Source organism: Cupressus sempervirens, chromosome 10, assembly GCF_028749045.1.
Source record: "Cupressus sempervirens isolate cs-2001-9-10 chromosome 10, ASM2874904v1, whole genome shotgun sequence".
Taxonomy (NCBI): Eukaryota; Viridiplantae; Streptophyta; class Pinopsida; order Cupressales; family Cupressaceae; genus Cupressus; species Cupressus sempervirens.
In genome coordinates this window covers 388333981-388341947 of record NC_143127.1, presented here as the reverse complement: position 1 = coordinate 388341947, position 7967 = coordinate 388333981, and the positions used below count along the sequence as shown (strand labels likewise).

Sequence of the window (7967 nt, the reverse complement as noted above, 5' to 3'; positions counted from 1 at the left end):
GTAATAGTATTTGTTCTTATTCTAAGAAAAATGTGTATGTTGGATAATAAGACTACCATAAATTTGGAAGTTTATCTTGATGGACAATTCACAAGAAGGAATTTGGTACATTTATATACTATCTACTGTCTTGTTAATATTGTCATCAGTTGAGACTATTATTTATATATCCTCTGAAGATGTAAAACTATCATGCTTCTGGCTGCATGTACAAATAGGAAGTTTGAAACTCTATTGAAGTATTTAGCACACACTACTATCAAATCAACTAGGTCATAAGTACACTGCAACTTTATTGAAGCTTCATTGAAGATGTTTGGTATCATTCATTACTAATTTCTAATTATGTATTGAGGCAATAGTTAGAGTGTTTTAATTTCAACCTTTTCTAATAGCCCTAGGCTGATAGTTCTAATTGGTTGACTATCATGTTCATAATTCTACCACATTCAATATGCTAGCTGAATCAAGACATTAATCCTTGACTAGAGCAATGGAGATATGGTGTATTCATATACTCATAACTGAAGGCAAGTTGTCTGGACTCTGGTGCAAAGTTGTAGAATGATTTAATCTAAATCATTGGTGAAGAGACAAATTGGACCTGAATATTGAAAGCAATTTTTAACCACTTTATGTTGTTGTCATATTGTTAGGAATCTGATAATATACTTTGCTTTGAGTATCCCATGAACTATTTTGAAATTTTTCTTAAGGTTGATCCTTCCAATGTTTTATACTGTGTCTAGTGAAAGGGGGTGTTCTAGGGATGGGGACAGGACATCCTCCTTGCTACCCCTGAGGGATGTCTCTTAGGAATCCTCCTCATTGGGAAATCCCAAGGGGATGCAAGCCCATCCCCAACATCCTCGTGCTATCTCAGAGATGTCCTAAAGTCCTTTATAGCATCCAACTTTCAACATGGCAATAAGGAAAACTTTAAAATTTTATCAAAATAACCCATGTTCCCATACCCTCTTAAAGCTAAGTAGCAAAAGTTCTTGGTTTTCAAGGTTTGAGCTAGGAATCCCCATCAAATTTTTACTAAACATGCAAGCCTTTAAGGGTAAGCTCATGTTAGTGACCTCAAACCTCAAGTCTCAAGATCCCTAATAGGAGAAAATAATTCAAGTACTTTGGAACTCTTTGTCTAAGATTCTCATTTCTATAATGATAAATTATTAGACATTTTAAGGGAATCCAAAGAAACACATTTCAAACCACAATTTCTAAAATCACACCTTTAAGCAAGCAATATTTTATAGTCCCTTACTCCAAAATCCTTGTTCAATGTGTATCAACCAAATTAGGCTTTGCTCCCGATCTATCTTACTACAGTTTTGTTTCAGGGAGGTTTCTGAAGTTGAGTAAACTAGTATTCATAGTCATTATTTGCAAGGAAGAAAAAAGAGTAAAATACTCATCCTCTTCATTATTTGCAATAGAAAAAGAAAGAATAAATTCCCATCCAAGGAACAAAAAAGAGTAAAAACCCAAATTATGCATGATCTATAACAGAGGAAAAAGGTAAACATGCATCCAAATTATTGTTTATACTATTAAGGTGGCTTTCAACTCAAGAATGATATTGAGTTAACCAATTGGTTGTTATTGACAAATACCTCAAAAAATATTGACAAATAAATCTTTATTGTAGAATGACAAACTATACTCTGGTTCTATAGAATGACAAATAAATCTTTATTGCAGCTTACAAATATGATATTGCATAGTAGCTTGGGAACCCTCTGAATAAAAATAAACTATTTTAAAGAGTTGTACAATATAGATTTACAAATAAAAAACTCAATTTTAGTTCTATTAACAGCAGCTTAAAAAAATAAAAATAGTATAAAAATTGTGAATTGCTAAATGCTTGAACACTAAACCTATGGTGTAAAATGAAGATAACTATCAAAACTCTTACTCATTGCTAATGCATTGCCCTGGTTTATTAAAACTAAATAGCTTTTAAATACAAACTAATTGTAGATGTTTATCATGCCAATATTTTATATGTTTTAAATGATGTGTATACAGCCACTTCCCCTAAGGAGACCAGTTACAAAGAATCTATAACATGTAAATTGTTGTGATCAATACTAAATTTGTTGTTATTCTAATCTTAGAAGTGAGAAGAAATTATGCTCCCAAATTAATGACTAGCAGTCTTGGAAATTGAGTTTATTGCATTATATTAGCTTCCATTTAGTGACCCTAGAATGTGTTGCTTGTAATTTCAATCTAGTGAAGTAGGGATCAAAGGTGTAAACTTACCATAGAGATAAAAGGAGCCCTAGAGAAAATAAGTTGTTGGTATGTATGTAAAATTATTCATAGTCAAGCTCCTCTTGTTAAGGAAATGATCAACATTCCACATCTCAAAATAAAATAGAGAGCGTAGACTTTGAAGGGAATTTTGTATTTGGATTCATCAAATGCCATTTTAACAAGATGTGCTCTGTGATTTCCAAATATTTGATAAGGAATCTATATAATGGATGAAATTCAGCTTACTAAAATTTGTTTGACCTAAGCATAAATCCTTCTCAACTTCCATGTAAAGATGTACATTAATTACTAAGAAATTGATTTGTTACGATTCCTCTGCCACTAATATTACCTGATGCACAGAGACATGCTAAAATCAAAATATCTAGATCAAAAATCTATGCTAGATAATGACAATTTTGATAACTAGTTGTATAGCCAAATTTGGCATTAGCTTTATATTTTGGACTTCAATTGAAGTTTTATTTTCAATATTGGACTTCACTATTTCCTATAGATGTAGCAATATTGAAGTTTTGAGATAGAATACAATGTGCTTCAAAAGTTTAGGGACATACAACTATAAAATATAGGGGTTTGAAGTCTACAAAATAGTAGATTAGATATTCAAATTGTGCTCTATAATTCTAATATACCTTCAATGCAAATGCAAATTAAATGAAAAACACATAATTCTACCCAAATAAATTAGAGAAGGATAACTTATTAACACATCAAATTGTTGAATAAAAAATATCTAGACCAAAAATATCTAGCAGTGTATCTACAAAAATCTTATTGCTATAATCTAACACATTTAAACCCAGAATATACTGACTCCAATTGCATTCAAAATAGTGAAATGTTTCAATGGATCCTTGGTCTTTTGGTCAAGTTGAAAGCTGAAATCATCTATAACATAAAAAAGAAAATAATAAGTGATTTCGTTCTTATGATAAGTTTGAAGTACTCACATTTATTTTAGTTATCTCTAAAATCATTTATTTTCTGGAGATCTCCCTATGTTCAAATGATTTCGTATTGAATGTGGGGATGTTGGCTGGCAGTCCTAAAATTCTATGGCATTAGATATTGAGCCCTAGAATAGTAGGGGGCGTAGCATTTGATTAGGGATCTCAACTACCCAAAGGGGGAAGATAGCTATCCAAAAGTTTATGTGACTGAGGAAAGCTATCCAAGAAACAATTCGAGCATGCTTTTAGTTGAAGAGATTTCATGGCAATCATAAAGCAAGAAAAACAATAATTTTACGGAATTAATGAAATTCATAGCAGAACTAATGTAAATTAGTTGAAGAGATTTCATAATGGAATTAATGCAAATAAAACTACTGTAATTGGGTATAGCAAGAGAAAGGTTTTAGTTCTTGTGTACTACCACTCTGCTACTTTTTTTTCTCCCATATCTTGCTAATAAGAAAAGGGAATCCAACGCACAAGAACCTATAAATATTGTCTCATAGAATTGTAACACTTAATGTAATCTACTACTTTAAACTTTTTGCTATCTAGCATCTTTTCTGTACACATTTGTCAATAATCTAATGATTAAATTGTAGAATTGTCATTCTAATTCATATTAGGATGCTATTACTAAGTATTTAGGTTAGGGTGAGATCCCCCATACATATCACCAATTCAAATGGAATCAAAATTTCTTACCCCCAAAATTTTAGAAAACTAGTGCATTTACTCCAAATTAAAGCTAGATTAATACAAATCTAGCATGTGATCTCTATTAACAAGAGGCAGCCAAACAATGGAGGTGTTGAGACCTACTTTTGTGTTCATAATGTTGTTACTTCGGTAACCATACAATTGTTGAGCAAAATAACATAATGATTGTCTTACTAATATGTTAAACATGAATGCAATATCAACACAAGTGACTTAGTTGTGTACCATTTGAGCATTGGCAGGCTTTGATTGTCCATCAAAATAGTGTTGCAAGCACTTCTACCAATTCAAGCTATAGTATGCAACTTTCCATGCAAAACAACTTGACCATTTATTTTTTATTAAAAGAGGGATAAACCTTATTCAAACTCTAAAGAGATTACAATCAAAGAGCACAATAAAGAGAGAATTAAATGCAAAAGAATGTGTTTGAACTCTGAATCTCAGCAACACAAAGACGAAGTTCAATTCAAACATCTTGTTAGTGCTAATAGTTTTTTAATCAATTTCTTCAGTAGATGACTAAATAGACCCTACTTGTTAGTGCTACTAGTTTATGCATGTGGAATTCTTCTAACGTTTGATTGATTTTGTTCAGATAGAAATATTGAACTCAACTGGAGTTTTGATAGTGATTAGTATAGAGTCTATTGGAGTATATGCAGGAGGGTTCTATGACCTCGACTTTTGCTAGGCACCAAATTCAGTAGCTCTCATCTGCTTTACATCAGGTGTTCTACACTCTTTTAGAGATGCTTTCCTCCATGTGCTTAGAATGTTAATGCTCTATAATTTTTCTTTTGTAGGTACAATAGCCAACCTAAAGGGAGTAGCAATTAGCCATGATGCACTCATTGTTTAGTCAAAAGAAAAGATTTCCATTATAGGCTAAAATCATAATGAAGTAGTCAATCTCTTGAATATTTATACTTAACTTATGATTTGTGTTGTGATATTGCTATCAGGATTTAACTGTGTAGTTTACAATTATTTTATGGTTAACTTATGAATTGTGTGTTAGAGCTCTGCACTCTACAGTTATTATGCTTCTCACAACACATGTCCTAGCTTAGCAAATCAGAAATTTTTCAATTTAAAAAATAGTACGAAGAGAACAACCACCCTTAAACTTCACATACTAAGGAAACATTAGGCTTGGAAAAAGTAAGTCAACTTTTACTATTTAACACTTTAGCCTAGGAATCAAGCCTTAATGTGTGATGTTTAAGCTATCAACTACAAAAAATAATGTAAGAATTATTTTCAAGATGGCTCCAAATTATAGAATCTAGAAAATTATCATTTTTCTTCCTCATATCATGTTCGATAGATTTATCTTCACACTTCTCCACTATGCCACATTAGTGGAATCTCTTCGGTGTTGGCCATTGTATTGGCAGGAGGATGCCATATCTTTATACCCAAGTTTGAAGTAGCTTTTTCTCTATTTGCAATACAAAGATACTCTGTATCGGCGATGATCACTATACCAACTATGCTTGTTGATATAGTTACATATTGATTCAATTCGAGGTACGCTAATAATTACTTTTACTTGTGTAACTAAATTATGTTACTAAAAACATAAAAATTAAATTTTTTTATTCAAACCATTCCAAAGTTCAAACTCTCTCGGAAAAACATGGTTTCTTTTGTTTGTCAAAACCTGGTAGAAATAAGAGGTTTTATCAATATGTAGTAAAGTCATAGTAAGAAGAGATGTAGTTACAATAATCTTTTGGAAAATGTGGTTGCACACAAGTTAGAACCAAACCCAAGTGTTGAGCAGAAGGAACATTTGCCGAGCAAAGACTTTTCATGAAACAAAAATCTCATCTATATTGTCAACAATAATATCAAATACTAACCACATATATCACTATAATGTTTGTACTTGAAAATTTTCTTTGTAAGTTTGTTTCTTTTGTAAAACTATAATGTTTGTAAAGGCTAAAAATGAACTTGCGGGAATAAATCTAATTTGGACACTACTAATTGTCTATCCCTCATGCTTCTATAGTAGAAGGAAAAAAGGAGAATCAACACTATGCTTTTCAAGTCTTAAGAAGATAGTTAATGGAGCTAGAAGCCTATCACCACAACTTATCAAGAAAGTCACTGAAATATTTCCAAGACCTTAGATCTTTTCAGCTTATGATTAGTTTACAGTTTGCTTTAATAATAGGAAAGGGAGATGATAGAGTCATTGAAAACTCTCGCTTTTAATGATTTCTTTTAACCTTTATGTCATGTTATTTTCTTTCATGTAGTTGCATTCGTTTAGCTATTTCATATTACTTCCTAAGGAGACTAATTCTACTTCTTTTTCTAAACTCTTGTTTGTTATTATTTTAAAAAAGGTATGACAAAGGCCTATTCCTCAATGACTTTCACTCTTGCCCACAATCCAATCATTCGACAAGGCAGTTTTACCAAAATAAAAGATTATTCCATGGATCTAGCCGATCAAAACAATTTTCAAGATCATCGAATAGGATTTTTTATTGGGAAATCTTGCTCCTCATGTGGAAATACAGATAGAACATAGTGATGAATGTCTTGAAACTAATCACTTATACAATGTGGGGACTATAATGACAAGAGGCTCACATGTGATACTGAAGTATTGGGGCTAAAATGATTCAACCATAGCAGCATTGAGTGAAAATGGATGGCTAAATACAAGGGATCTTGGATGGATTGATGAAGAGGGAAAATTATGGCTTCTTAGCCAATCTAAAGACATGATTAAAAATGGTGGAGAAAAATTTTATCCTTCTGAGGTGAGTGTTTCTCTTCTAGCTCAAAGCCAACTTATAATAACATCATCTGTTGTAAAATTGCACCCATCAAATCATCTTGTTTTATTGTGGCAATTTATTCTATTATTGGTTTGGATATGTTCACCTCTACTCAATTACTTTTGGCACTTTTTGGTTCTTTTTAAAGTCTCCCATCTACAAAAACTTAAGTTGTTTCAAAAAAAAGCACCTCACCTCTAGTTGCTAAGCATAATTTTCATTGATGGTCAAGATGATACTCATATATTTCATATATGCCAGTAAATAATTTTCTAACATCATAGGTGGAGAAGATCCTATTATAGCATCTAAGGATTTTTCTAGCTGTCATTATCAGAATCCCAGATCCAAGGTTTATTGAAATTGTTACTACATGCATCCAACTAAGGGATGGTTGGCACTAGGAACATTAGAATTTTGCAATGTTGAACAATGTAGCTATGAATGAGCAAAAAAATTGTCCCCAATGCTACTATAATTGTTTTGTAAATAGCAAAGACTTTTTGGGTATGCCTCTCCTATCAGACTATTTAAAAATTGTAGATTATGTGGCTATATTCTTTATAACACAGCCTTATATGTTGGAAAATCTTCAATGGAGGCACAATCAACAAGATTGTATTTAGAATCAATTGTGTATGTTTTGTAATTAATATTTCATATCATTTTCAAGAATTTATTATTTGATTTTCTTCCCACACCTTAAAAATGGAAAGAAATGGTTTGTGCTTTGTATAATAGGTTTAAGTCGCCAAGGATGTTCTTCCCATAGAAAGAGCCATTTCCAAGAACCACAACAAGAAAAGTGAAGAGAGATGCACTGAAGAGAGAAATTATTTTGAGACTTCAACCCTATTCGAAATTGATAGCAACTAGAAGCAGCTTGTAGTATACAATATTGCTCTTAATTTCTAATGAACTCTCTTCTATTCATTTTTGTGTGTTATGAATAAAATAGAAGACAAAATTCCCAAATAAAGTAGACTATCAACTTTGCTAATTGAACAACTAAATCTGAGATGATTTAGGGCCCACACAGATTCGAACTAAGGAAGCTTGTATAATATATGTTTTTAGAAAATCATCCTAATTAGAGTGTTTCAAGTTGGATATAGTTAATTTGACTAACTACCGAGAATAGGGGCTAGTAGGTCTCTTTTTTTTGGGTTAAAAGCTTAGTATGTTTGAGCAAGAGAAT

The 7967-nt window shown here is 31.8% G+C and overlaps 1 pseudogene; it reads left to right on the top strand.

The window, feature by feature from the left end:
- The first annotated feature begins 4391 nt into the window (after positions 1 to 4391).
- Positions 4392 to 7658, top strand: LOC149534296 (2-succinylbenzoate--CoA ligase, chloroplastic/peroxisomal-like; annotated as a pseudogene).
- The last annotated feature ends 309 nt before the right edge of the window (positions 7659 to 7967 follow it).